Source organism: Indicator indicator, chromosome 10 (assembly GCF_027791375.1).
Source record: "Indicator indicator isolate 239-I01 chromosome 10, UM_Iind_1.1, whole genome shotgun sequence".
In the NCBI taxonomy this organism is placed as follows: domain Eukaryota; kingdom Metazoa; phylum Chordata; class Aves; order Piciformes; family Indicatoridae; genus Indicator; species Indicator indicator.
The window spans coordinates 13,670,796-13,683,786 of NC_072019.1; positions in this window are offsets into that span (position 1 = coordinate 13,670,796).

Consider the following 12,991-nt stretch of genomic DNA (forward strand, 5'->3'; position numbering starts at 1 on the left):
GTCAGGTGGCACATAAATTAATCCTACATAAAGTCAATTTTATTTGTCTGCTTGTGTATCAAAACAGAAATATGCCTTATGCTTACAAGCTCTGCAGTAATTCACATTTGGAAAAGCCTGAGAAAGGTTTCAAACACTGTCAGAAATTGCCAGAGGAATCATTGAGTTTCCTGACTTGGACATAATCTAAACTTGAGTGGGCAATGCCCTGAGCAACCTGATCCATGCTGGACTTATAACAGAGCAGGGTATGGAAGGAATGATTTCCAGAGACTCTTTCCAACCTTTATCATCAGTGGTGCTATGATTTGAAAGGGCATAGTAAAGCACTCATAAAATCACAGAACAACAGAATGTCAGGGGTTGCAAGGGACCTCCAGAGATCAAGTACAACCCCCCTGCCAGAGCAGGATCATCTGGGGCAGGTCATACAGGAATGCATTCCAGGTGGATTTTGAAATTGTCCAGAGGAGACTCCACAACCTCTCTGGACAGCCAGAGAGCCATCTGCAGTTGTTCTTATTTGTATGTGATTTGATGAATTTTTTTTTTCCTCTTTTACTGGATGAATAAGAACTTGCTTCAGTGAAACACAATGATAGCAGTCAATTAGGGCTGGCACTGCAGGTCTAACTGGGGGGAAAGGCAAGTGAAGAGTTAGAAATGTTGACTTGGACAAAAAGTTCATGCATATGAGGCAATCAGAACAAAACAGCTGGGCATGGTTTTTTTGAGTGTACCTATCCTGCAGAAATGGTTTGTAATTCATTACAACTGAAGGGATGTTTCTCATCATGTTGTACAGGATAAAGATGAAAACAGAAAACGCTTTGTAGTCATATGTGATCTCATTTACTGTTACATTGAAAATGTACTCCTATGACCAGGGGTCAAAAATCAGGCTAGCTTACAACATGGATAATCAGAACCTAGTGAGAGGTGTAGGTGAGCTTGTCTGAAAGTAAATGTGAGCCTTTTGGTCTGAGATTCGATGGTTTGACAGGAAAACAATTTAATTCATCTGTCCATACAAGAGATCAAAGGGGAGAGGATGGTATTTAATGGGTCATTTTCACCAGGATGTGACTAGCTTGCTGTTGAAATACCACCTACAATTACATTCTCTGCCATGTCAAGAAAAGAACATGGGGGGAAAAAAATGAAGAAGTTTTAAAAGAACTACAGATAGCACTGAAAAAATCCCTGTGTTAGCATGAAAGATTTTAAGAGTATGGTCTATTCATCTTATTGAGAAGACTGAAATGTGTCTTATCAGTCAAATCCTTCTGAATAACAGATGTTTTTACAGTCAAATTTAGCAGAGAAAGTCACAGTGAAAAATCAGAGCTGAAAGCTCAAGACGGATTCAAACTGCAACTGTGCTGAGGGTTGGGAGAGGCAGTAAAAGGAAAAAATGATTTATAGGGGGTAAAAAAACCCCTATGAACAAAAGTAGTAGAATAGTAGGTATTTTAATTTCACAGTGTCTTCAGAAGAAGTCTTCCAGGAACATATGCTGCAGCTGAACACAGGATATTGGACTCAAAGAAATATGAAGTCGTACTTAATGGTCTGTGGTATAGCTAGAAAATTACTTCTCCCTCCCTCCAGATATTCACACAGAACAATAAGGATTGCATCAATCCCATGCAGAGGGCTGCAAGTGGCCTCAGTCCTTCATATTTTCCACAATGGAAGTAATTCCCTGTTGCAGGAAATCTACAGAAGAGACTGAAGATATAAATAAATGTCAGGGGGAAAAAATGCCATTTTCTACCAAAGTACACATGAAGAAAATATTTTACTAGAAAATATTTGGAAAAGTTTTACCCTTTTCACCCTCTTCCTTTCTATAAACCATAATGTAACTGTCTAAAAGACTCTTCCTGTTGTACTGGGCTGGAATAAATACTTAGGGTTGGGTTTGTTTGGGGATTTTTCTTTTGTCCTGTACTCTAGAAAACTAAACCAAGTCTGAAATAACTTATTGAGTTTATTACCTTCATACTGTCAGCATTTTTTTGAGATACAGTTTAGTGTGCCCACTACATTCTCCTTACAGACACTATCTGGATGAGAGTTTAAAAAGCAACTTCATTGTTTACCAAAGTAATTTTTGATCAGAGGAAAACAAGGCTTTTAGTGTAGTTCTTTAGCTGGCTGTTAGAACAGTGTGCTCCCCATAAGCATCCTTTCTGAAAGACAAGGCTAGAAGCAGCCCCTGGTTGTGCAAACCTGCCCAGAACTTCAGAAAGTGCCTCACTGAGCAGAGACTGAGCTAGGAAGTGACAGTGAACAGAACTAGTCTGGTCTGTCCTAAACCAGGACAATATAATACATACATATAAGAAACAATATCTCATCTTTCTGGTATAAAAAAGAAAAAGCTGTGTTCTCCCACCCTTCTGCTCTGCTCGGGTGAGGCCACATCTGGAATATTGCATCTAGTTCTGGGCCTCTCACTTCAAGAAGGACCTCAGAGAACTGCTTGAGAGAGTCCAGCACAGAGTCACAAAGATGCTGAAGGCAGCGTGAACACCTCCCTTGTGAGGAAAGGCTGAGGGTGCTGGGTCTCTTTAGCTTGGAGAAGAGGAGCCTGAGGGGTGACCTCATTCGTGTTTGTAAAGATGTGAAGAGAAGTGTTGGGGGGATGGAGCCAGGCTCAGCTCAGTGATGTCCAATGATAGGACAAGGGGCAATGGGTGCAAGCTGGAGCAGAGAAGGTTCCACATGAGCATAAGCAAAACCTTTTTCCCTGTGAGGCTGACAGAGCCCTGGAGCTGGCTGCCAGAGAGGTTGTGGTCTCCTCTGGAGACATTCAAAACCTGCCTGGATGTGTTCCTGTGTGACCTGCCCTGAGTGATCCTGCTCTGGCAGGGGGGTTGAACTCAATGCTCTTCAGAGGTCCCTTCCAATGCCCAACATTCTGTCATTCTGTGATTCTGTGAATCAATGATGGGACTGTTGAGTGTTGATATTGGTGTACTTCATCAATCAGATGTAGCTGTTTATCCTTGTTCACATGATTTTATGCTGCATGCATTTAATACATTTTCTTTTGGTCCAGTTGAGTTTTTAAAATCCCTTTATTTAAGGAAATTCAAGTGAGGTTTGCAAATGTGTGTCACTGGTGAACTACTCTATAGTAGTTAAATACGAATGACTAAACCCAGTGACTTTAGAAATAATCCTTTTGTAATTCCTCAATCCTCTGTAATAAGCAAAGGACTTAATTTCCTCTCTCCCTCTAACCTCATTGCCAGTGGAAATCCACATTAAAGGGGGAAGAAGAAGAATATTGACCTTTTCTCTTCAAGTAGTGCCAGCTACTTCTGACACATTCTGACCACTTCATCGATGCATTGTAAGATAATTGGCCTCTGCAAGGATCAGGATGCATTTTGCTGCAGGCAAAATTATTTATTAACTAAGGATTACTTAAACTGTAACACTTCAAGTTCTTGATGTGTCTGAGCTGAAATATAGCCCCTAGACCATGGAGAGTAGCTCCACAGAGAAGAAACCTGGAGTCCTGGTTGGTAAGAAGTGGGACAGCAATATGCCCTGATGGGCAAGAAGGTGAATTAAGAAGAATGTGTCCATCTGGTACAGGGGGGATTTCCTGCCCCTCTTCTCAGACCTAGTTAGACCACATTTGGAATATTGTGTCCAATTCTGGGCTCCCTAGCTGAAGAGGGACAGGGAACTGCTGGAGAAAGTCCAACAAAGGCTACAAGGATGATTAAGGAACTGGAGTACCTCTCTTATGAGGAAAGACTGAGAGACCTGGGGCTATTCAGTCTGAGAAAAGAAGGCTGAGAAGGGATCTTATCACAGTCTACAAATACCTGAAGGGTGGCTGTCAGGAGGAGGGAGCCAGTCTCTTTTCATTGATACCCAGTGAGAGGATGAGGGGCAATGGATGCAAACTCTGAACATGAGAAAAAAGCTTTTTTACTGTAAGGGTGCTGGAGCCCTGGAGCAAGCTGCCTAGAGAAGTACTGGGGTCTCCTTTAGAGACTTTCAAAACCTGCTTGGATGTCTTCCTGCATGACCTGCTTTGCAGAGGGGTTGGACTCCATGATCTGCAGAGGTCCCTTCCAACCCCTAGCATTCTATAATTATATGACAAGGAGTAGAGATGGGATTTCAGGAGAGGTTGGACATGTCATTTGCAGCCCACTGGATTGCAGTGGGTCTCTTTCTCCAGAGATTTTCAAGACCCATCTGAATACACTCCTGTGTGACCTGCCCTATGTGATCCTGCTTTGGCAAGGGGATTAGACTTGATTCTCTTCAGAGGTCCCTTACAATCTCTACCATTCTGTGATTCTATGGCATATATTTGAGCCATCTGTCAAACAAACAAACAAAAAAAAGACCCCAAAAAAAGGCAAGCCAAATAATGCTGACTGTAGAGAAATGGAAATTTAGCTGTTCTTTAAAGTTGTATCTTATTTCCTGCAGAATAAATTCTAATCCTTAAACTGTTTTGACACATTTTTAATGATTGAAACTGCATTTCTTTTGCTGGCAGGGTAATCCTGATTTCTTTTTAAATTATCATTTATATTTGCTCATTGTTGCTTTTGTTGAATTTAATTAGAGTGTTGCCAGGATTGGCTAAAGGCTGTTTTGGGGAGGGAATTTGTAAGACAAGTTGTAGCATGCTGAAGAAATTATAACCTTGGGCTTTTTTAAATTAAATGAAAGTGAAGGGTAAAAATTAAAAGTCTGTTGTAAAAGTGATAATCTTATTTCACGCACCAAAATTCATAAACTGAAATGCTATGCTGAAGTGTTAAAAGTTCTAGCAGAGCAGAGGAGTCTTATTGCTTCTACTGCATTGTTCTGTCCTTCAGCTACTCCACCAATATAACAGCCTTCTGTGTCTGCAAAGAGGTTTGGACTGGAAAGACATTAAATGAACAAAATGTGTAACAGTAAAATTTCTTGCTGTGGAAAAACAATTGGTAAGGAACCTTTCAAATTCACACTTGGCTGAGCTATTAGCCTCTAAGAGGACAACACAATACCACTGAAAGGTAAATACTGATTTTTACAGGCAATCTTTTTTTCTGCTGGACAGATTCATGGATTCACAGAATGCTTTGGGCTGGAAGGGACCTTAAGGATCATATAGTTCAAATCTGCCCTCTCATGGACAGGGACATCTTCCACTAGAGCAGGTTGCTCAAAGCCTCATCCAATCTGGCCTTGAACACCTCCAGGGAGAGGGCATCCATGACCTCCCTGGGCAACCTGTTTCAGTGTCTCACCACCCTCACTGAAAAGAATTTCTTTCTAATCTCCAGTCTAAATCTCCCCTCTTCCAGCTCAAAGCCATTGGCCCTCATCCTGTCATTACCAGCTCTTGTACAAAGTCCCTCCTCAGCTGAATCTCTGCTTTGTTCTGTACACCATCACTTATATTAAACCCTCATTTCCTGAGACAAGACACTAACAGGCTTCCAAGCACCATCATAAATTCTTTTACTAGGTCTGTCACAGTAAGAACAGCCAAAAGCCTGGTTTAGCAAAACCCTGATCTGTGTGAAGCATGATTTTTATATGGGTCATAAAAAATTGTTACTCTGTGTTATTCTACATTTTTATTAGGCCAAATATTTTAAACTGTATAGAATGTTATAGAAAAAAAAAATCCATAATTCTGTTTCTGCAAATGAGTTTACAGGCAAAAAGTGTGTAACAGATCTAGGAAAGCTGGCAGCCTAGATGTGGACTCATGATGGTGTTTGTGATTCCTGAATGTATCTGAGACCTCTTCAGCACTTGGCAGATATGGAAGTGGACAAATGGGAAACTCTTGTCCTGACAAAGTGGCAGCTACAGACAAGTCATTAACTTGTCCAAAACATCTACATCACATAAAACAACTGAGTTACCTGTGTCAGGTGAAACCCAACATTTGCTTCTTTGGGAATGAAATTGTAAAAATAGGGGGAAAGTAAATGTCAGTTCTTATTAGTATCAATAAGAAAGTTATTTAATGGGAAAGATTTTAAAGGTTTCTGGGAAGGCTTTAAATTGGATGAACTTCCTGTCACTTTTAAACACAAGTAATATAGAATTGGTACAAAAAAAGTGGATATATGAGAGCAGTAAAAATGGAGTTCTAGATTTTTTTTTTTATTTCTCTTTCTTTATCACTGTAATATTTTTAAATGTCTAGTGGGAAAGCTGCAGGTGCTTGGTCTAGCACAAATTCTGTCTCCAATAATTCACTGAAGCACAAGACATCTAAAGTTAGAACTGACTGGATATATGGATTGAAGCTTGAGGAGGGCAGATTTAGACTGGGGGTTAGGAGGAAATTCTTGACAGTGAGGGTGGTGAGACACTGGAAGAGATTGCACAGGGAGGTTGTGGACTCTCCCTCCTGGAGGTGTACAGGGCTGGGTTGGATGAAGCCTTGAGAAACCTGGGCTAGTGGGACATGTCCCTGCCTATGGCAAGGGGGTTTGAACTAGGTGATCTTGAAGGTCCCTTCCAACCTAAATCATTCTATGAATCTATGAAGATATGAAACCATACAAAGATGTATGCAGATTAAAGTCAGCAAAGGTTTGACTGCTTTCTGAAGCTGCTTCCTTTCAACTTTTGTGAAACTGAAGGAAAGTAGAATTAGTAACCTCTGTGAATGGCATACAATATAGTGAACTTCTAGCAGGAATAAAAGTGGAGTTGATTATAGGTAAAGAGAAACCTCTGGAAGTAGCTTTCCTCCCCAGTCCACTGTAGAACACCACAAGTATCTCAATCCATATTCCCACACCGTATGTATGTAGCCAACACCAGCTTCCATATGAGGTTTCCTTGAAATATAAAGTCTGTTTTTAAACTTTGAGAAAGTTCAAGACTTTTACCTGTGTTATCAGCCTTTTTCTGAGGCTAAGACTGTTTTTAATAGCGCTTAAAGACTGAATTAAAAAGACACGTAGGGTTTTTACACACACACACTACACATAGGATGTTGTAAAACATAGCTGTAAGGAAGGAGTGAAAAAATGCTGAGTGGCAAACTGACTCTGTGGGATGAAATGCATGCACTGAAAGTGGAATGAGTACCGTAGAGCTAATATTGATAGCACTGAAATACAGATCATTCCAGAGATCAGGTAAAATGAGTTGGTTGGTCCTCATTGTCAATCTAAAAGGTCGTGAAGAAGCTCAAAGCAAAATCTGATTTGTGTCTTTTTTTTTTCTCTCTACTACTGCCTTTAGCAGGTGATACTTTATTGAGTTCTTTAGCAGCTGCCTGCTCATCTAAAGCAAAATTTACTTCCATTGCAATTGCTCAAGTGACTCGTCAACCTAGCATTTCTAATGCTTATTATAAACGTTTTTGTGCCTGAGACAGTTGTAGTCACTGCAGTTCAAAGTGATAGGTATGACCTCTTACAAAAGGACATAAAAGAAACATCTGTCCTAGGGCAGAATTTGGCTTTTTTTACCTTAACAGAAACAAAACTAAATAAGGAAAATAGAGTCCAGATCCAAGCTTCCAGGCATATGTTGAAAGAATAGCTAAAAAAAAGTGAACCAAAGAGGATGGAGAGGAGGAAAAAAAATGACAGTTTCAAACTAATAACAAGTGGCATAATCCAGGGCTATTTTCTCAGTCTTATTACCATATATTATGATGAAAGGGAATTAATTTGAAGTTCATTTTATATTTTAAAATTTGTCACAGAAAATGAACAAGAATATTAATGCTCATCATATAAATAGCAGATACCTTCTACCTTAGTGACCTTTCCAGTGCTCAGAATTTCTACTGGTTAACCATACCATATGTGTTCTAATTATCACTGAATACCACAATCCCAGCATGATGGGGTTGGAAGGGACCTTTGGAGATTATGCAGTCCAATCTCCTGCTAACTTCAGGGGCAGCCAGAGCAGCTTGCCCACCATCACAATGGCCAGGTGGGTTTGGAATCTCTCCAGAGAGAAGGGGACTCCACAAGCTCTCTGGGCAGCGTACTCCAGGGCTCCAGCACACTCACAGTTAATATTTTTCTTCTTGCTGTTCATATGGAACCTCCTGGCTTCCAGTTTGAACCTATGGCCCCTTGTCCTGTCGCTGGGCACCACTGACAAGAGCCTGGCCCCATGCTCTTCCCCGCCACCATTTAGCTCTTTCTGTCTCTCTTGAATTTTGGAGCACAGAACTGGACACGATATTTCAGAAGTGGCCTCATCAGGACAGAGCAGAGGAGGAGGAGAACCTGCCTCTACTTGCATGATACAATCTTCTTCATGCACCCCAAGAGACCATTTGCCTTCTTGGTCACAAGGGCATACTGTGCAAATTTGTCCACACACACTGCCAGGTCCCTCTCCACAGAGCTGCTTTCCGGAGGGTCCATCCAACCCCTTGCCTGTACTGGTCCAGGGGGTTATTTCTCCCCAGGCAAACATTACTACATTACATTAAACATCACATTATAACACTATTAGTCCATGAAAAAAAAAAAATGTGGTGGCTGGGGGGGAAGCTGTGTTTCTTGAATTGTAAAGTGTCAAGAAGGCTGGGGGAGCTGAAACTGAAGCATCTTTTCTCAGCGGAGTTTCAATCTCTATTTGTTGTGGAATCAGCTTTAGATGATCAGTCTTGTCCTCTGCTTTCTTGCAGTAAGCCATATACAGCATTAATACAGATTCTTTTCACTCTTTAATTTAACTTTATATATTCTCTATTAGCAAGCATAAATATAAGACAATTGTGGTGCCACTTTTGCTTCTGAAGATTAATATGTTGGTGTGGTAAGTTTAGAAGGATTGCTCATGTGCCAGAGCCTCACTTGTTGTACACCAGCATTTACAGAGCTGTATGCATTTGCCTCTCTTCTTCACAGGAAACTAATCATCATTGATAGATCATCACTGCAATCTAGGATGAGGTTTTGATAGGTCCTCATATATAAAAGGCAATAAATTTACCAAGGTCCCTCTTAATACAGTATTTCTTTGTAAATCTAGAGCTGGGCCTCAGCAGAGGGGAAGCCAATGATCCTTTCAATCCCTCTGTAAATGAGAAAAAATTACTTTTGTGAAGACCTTAATCCCAGCAAGCCATTTAACATTTAAAACTTCCATAAATGCCCCAAGGAATTAACCACACTTACACAACACTTACCCAGCAGCAGAATTTTCAGCTTTGCATTCCTAGGAGTCAGGTTTCTTTTCTTAACAGTGACCTGACTTGTGGTGGTATGAATTTATGAATTTTTAGAGGTTTCCCAGGGATTAGAATTTTGTGTAAACCATATTCAAATGCCATGAATGCTGCAATAGGAATTAGATATTCCTGAGCTCTGTGTGATGATGATGATTTGTGAAGAGGTAAAAAGAGGATGAGAGGAGGAGGATCTTGAGATGAACTCCGTACCTCTCTCAAGACAGAGACATTTATTTCATTCTTAGAGTGTAACAGAAGGAAACTGCAACACTCAGAGTCAGTCCATCCTCAGGTGCAGCTGAATTCTATTAGGGATTTTATTATGCTGTAATATGGTGGAGCATAAGAGATGAGGAAAACACCAAAACAGCTGCATGCTCTGAGCTCTTTTTGTTCTAACACTAAGTCTTACTTAAAAAAAAAAAAAAAGATATCAATATTGCGTTACCTTCTCCAGTCCCACAGTTTATTTCTTTTATCTATTTCATGTTTATTGTATTTATCTCATTCTCCATATTATTTCTACTGCCTCCTCATTCTGTTGTTGCTTTGGAGATGCCTTTACTTCCTGGCCAATCCAGAAAGCTCCATTTCAGCACTCATATTGCCACAGCTGATCTAATCCACATTAGGTCAAAGAGGCAAAAGGGTTATTAGAAGTTCAACTCAGTTTGGGAAAGTTTCTGATACAGAGGCTAGGTCAGGTCAGTTTTTTATATGCATGTTTACTTTCCACATTTTTCCATTACATTAATAGATTTCTTTTCAGAATTAGTGAGGCAATAATTTCAAAGTCTGCTAAGTAAGAAACCTTTTTCATCATTAAACATTTTTATTCCTGAGACAACATAAACATTTGCTGAAGGTTGTTCTTCTTCTGGAGAAAATATTAACAATAAAAACTATGCAGGAGAGTAAATTTCAAACTGCCTAGAATGACATTTTAATGTAATGCATTTTTTACATTCCACCTGATGTTCTTATTGTTTGCATCTTTCATCTAAAATGTAAGAAAAAAACCAAGCTTCACATAATTAAAGAAGCTGTCCCTGTCAAGGGAAAGGTTTTGTAATCAAGAAGTATGAAGAACTGCAGGCAGGTTTGTCACAAAGAAAAGAGTTATTGAAAATGTCAAACTTGCTAAGGTTAAATCCAGGATTTGAACATGAGTTCCTGAATAAGCTTCTGAGTTGAAAGAAAGAACCAGGATAACACCAACTGCAGAAAAATAATATTGAGAAGCCTTCTCTTAAAAGTCTCTGGGTTTAAATGTGTCACAAATAAGAATACTTTCCAATTAAACTCACAAGATTTTCCACTTCTCATGTGTTCAGGTCCAAAGCAGAGAGTTAACAGGAACATCCAGATTTACTTGACATCAGAAATTCACAGAATCCCAGCATGGTGGGGTTGGAAGGGAGACCTCTGGAGACCATTCAGTCCAACCCTCCTCCCGCTAAAGCAGGGCACCCCCAGCAGCCTGCCCAGGATCACAATGTACAGGTAGGTTTGGAATCTCTCCAGAGAAGGAGACTTCACAACCTCTCTGGTCAGCCTGCTCCAGGGCTCCAGCACCCTCACAACAGATATTTTTCTCCTTCTGTTCAGATGGAACCTCCTGGCTTCCAGTTTGTGCGTGTTGTTCCTTGTTCCATCAGTGGGCACTACTGACAAGAGTCATCCTCTTGCTCCCCCACCCTTTAGCTCTTGCTGAGCATTGAGAAGATCCCCTCTTTTCCTTCTTCATAACTGGGATAATCCTGACAATGCAGTCTGAATATTTTGGCTTCTAATTTCTGCTTCCCACTTTCCTGTCAGATACAGCAAATTATCAGAAAGCTTTTACAGTGTTCTCTAATTCGCTACCCAACAGGTATAGATACATTTCTTCAATTCTAACCCCTTCTAACATCACAAGCTAGAGAGGGCTTGTACAAAATGAAATAGAAATGCCACATATTAATGCCAGCTTTCTATTTTTTTTTCTTCATTCTCTTTGTTCTTGTCAACAAGTCTTGTCAGAGCCTTGTTGGGAAACAGACATCTGAAATCTATTGTCATGTCCAGAGTTGAAATGCTTGGGGGCTTCTGATGGGCTGTACATCAAAAATTATTCTGAAGCATTCTCCAGTGTGAGCGATTTTCATCAGGCTGAAAGCTGTGGAACAAACAATACAGAATTTTGATGAGACATGCACAAAGATCTGAGTCCATTGATATCCATGGATTTGTCTGTATCCAATACACACTCAAAGGCTTAGGTTCACTGGAAAATCACATTATCTCAAGGTGCACAGAGAAAAGGAAATTAAAGGAACATTGTTAATTCCTTGTCACTGTAGGTGCTGCCTTTCTAAGTGTTACATTCTTGCCTATTACTTAAATGACAATTAGGAAGAGGCAATTTGAGCTTTATCCTCTGCTGTGTTTGATGTCCTGAGCCCCTTAGTTTGCAAACTATAGCTGTAAAAAGTTTGCAAAAAAGTTTGTAAACTGTAGCTGATAAAGTTTGTAAGCTTTGCTGAAATGCTTTCCCTACAGAATCATAGAATTGGGTTGTAAAAGATCTCTAAGATCATTGAGTCCCGCCATCAGCCTAAAAGCACCATGGTCATTGTACCACGTCCCAAAGTGCCATGTACACATGACATCTACAAACTGTTTTGCAAAGCCCTTCTTTGCCAACTGCCTTTGCCCAAATTCCATTTATTATCTGGTAAAACAATCATCTGGTTAAGTACAGAAACTTAACTGACACGTTTCTGTGTGCAATCTCTCTGTGCGGTTTCCTTCTTTTACTTGGTTAGTCTAGAGAAGAGGAGGCTGAGGGGAGACTTCCTTGCTCTCTACAACCCATTGAAAGGAGATTGCAGTGAGGTGGGGCTTGGTTCTCTTCTCCCCAGTATCAGGTGACAGAATGAAAAGAAATGGCCTCAAATTGTGCCAGATGAGGTTTAAGTTGGAGATTGGGAACAATTTGTTTGCTGCAAGTGTTATCAGACATTGGAACAGGCTGCCCAGGGAGGTGATGGAGTGTCTGTCCCTGGAGGTGTTCAAGAAACCTGTGGACGTGGCACTTTAGGACATGGTTGTATTAATTAATACCATGGTGGTATTAATTGATATTTGGACTTGATCTCAGAAGGCTTTTCCAACTGAAACAATTCTACGATTCTATGATTCTGTTTGAAAGACTGTTTTTAATATAGTGGTGTAGTATTTTATCCCCTTATCTCTTGATGAAATGATATCACAGATTCCTAAAATTTGTGAAGACCAGACTACTTTTAGGCAGAGAGCTTTAGAAATAATATTAGGGAATAATGTTAGGATTTGATATTAGGAATTAATGTTAGAAATCAATATTAGAAAATAATCTTAGGAAAATAATCTTAGGAAAATAATCTTAGAAACATAATTCTAAGAAGATAATCTTGGTGTCAATACTCTAGCAAAGCTCAAAGAGCACTTGGGTGTCTGAATTTATGACCATTTTAATAAGGTTTTCTGGCTCTTTTGCTAAGTTTGATAGTAAATTATTCTTTAATTTTTAGCCTAGCTTACTTTATCTCACTGTTTAATTTCAGAGTTCTGACTTCTCGTTGTTTAATTTCATTCACTCACTGTTTAATTTCAGACTACCTTGAAGACAATAAAACCAGGTAGTTCATCATGAAAATGCTGGTTTAGAAAAATAATCATTGTATTCCCCTCTGGCTTCTCATTGCTCTGCATGAAGTAAAAAATCTATTTCAAGAGCCTCTCAAATAAATTCTTCAGGTCAAA